Source organism: Anopheles coustani (genome assembly GCF_943734705.1).
Source record: "Anopheles coustani chromosome X unlocalized genomic scaffold, idAnoCousDA_361_x.2 X_unloc_41, whole genome shotgun sequence".
In the NCBI taxonomy this organism is placed as follows: domain Eukaryota; kingdom Metazoa; phylum Arthropoda; class Insecta; order Diptera; family Culicidae; genus Anopheles; species Anopheles coustani.
Genome location: NW_026525150.1, coordinates 230,001 through 231,272, shown reverse-complemented (window position 1 = coordinate 231,272; position 1,272 = coordinate 230,001). Strand labels below are relative to the sequence as shown.

At 49.1% G+C, this 1,272-nt stretch overlaps 2 non-coding genes across 2 annotated transcripts in view; both read left to right on the top strand.

The window, feature by feature from the left end:
• The first annotated feature begins 217 nt into the window (after positions 1-217).
• LOC131270603 (5.8S ribosomal RNA) lies at positions 218-372 on the top strand. Its single transcript, XR_009179652.1, has one exon. It is a non-coding gene; the product is annotated as a 5.8S ribosomal RNA (ribosomal RNA).
• Positions 373-859: 487 nt separating this feature from the next.
• Positions 860-1,272, top strand: part of LOC131270599 (large subunit ribosomal RNA) — a 4,091-nt gene continuing 3,678 nt past the window's right edge. The window contains exon 1 of the ribosomal RNA XR_009179648.1: positions 860-1,272. This exon is cut by the window's right edge and continues 3,678 nt beyond it. This is a non-coding gene — a ribosomal RNA (large subunit ribosomal RNA).

The window sequence follows — 1,272 nt, the reverse complement described above, 5'->3', positions numbered from 1 at the left end:
CCCTATGTGGAAGAGGACACGTAGACTTACTGTGGTGTGAAGTATAAGGTTCAGTTCTCCCCTGGTCCACGCCGCTTCGGCCGTCCTGGGTAAAATGGATTCATCCAGCTTGCCCTATGTGGAATGAGGACACTTTATGCTTCGTCTCTAAGCGGCGGCTTGCTCCTCCCTACGGGGAACGGGTATACGCGCACAGCGGCGGCTTACGCAAGTTAGTCACCCTCGGCAGTGGATCACTCGGCTCATGGATCGATGAAGACCGCAGCTAACTGCGCGTCATAATGTGAACTGCAGGACACATGAACATTGATAAGTTGAACGCATATTGCACGTCGTGGGAACCTACCATGATGTACAGATGACTGAGCGCTTATATTTGAGAAATGTATCGCATACATTTAACTACGCCGTGACACCCGTCACGAGACGTGCACCATGATGTTAACTAGGGTCGCGACGACCCGCTAGCATTAAAGAACCCGTGGTTTACAATATACTGGCATTGGAATTCGAAGTATTTAGAGCGTCCGTGTTCCCGCGTGAGGCGGAAGTACGAGGAGAAGGCGTGCTTGTGGTGTCTGTGGTGGTGTTTACTGATGTCTAGCTTCAGCTTATTTATTTATTTAAATAGAAGCGAAGATGTCAAAGTAGCGTCGAAGCAGCAGCGGTAGCACAAATGATTCAAGTATGGAAGTTGACCAAAGGAACACAAACAAACTAGCGTATGGGCAATGGAAGGTATCAGTGAGTTAAACCACACGCGGGCTAACAGCCCGTTAACCGAGTCCAACGGTACATATTGGACATTGAAACAAAGTAGTCGCAAGCCAGATGTGACGATAACAACCGCAAGGTACATAAGCCTCAGTTCATGTGTGACAACCCCCTGAATTTAAGCATATTAATAAGGGGAGGAAAAGAAACCAACCGGGATTCCCTGAGTAGCTGCGAGCGAAACGGGAGAAGCTCAGCACGTAGGGGTGGCGGCCAGTCCGTCTATCCGATTCCGTGTACTGGTGCGTCTCACTATCCGTCATCTTAGCGCTTTTCAAGTCCAACTTGAATGTGGCTCAGAACCCATAGAGGGTGATAGGCCCGTAGAACAGCGCCCGTTGGATGATGGACCGAGCGTGCCATGGAGTCGTGTTGCTTGATAGTGCAGCACTAAGTGGGAGGTAAACTCCTTCTAAAGCTAAATACAACCATGAGACCGATAGTAAACAAGTACCGTGAGGGAAAGTTGAAAAGCACTCTGAATAGAGAGTCAAATAG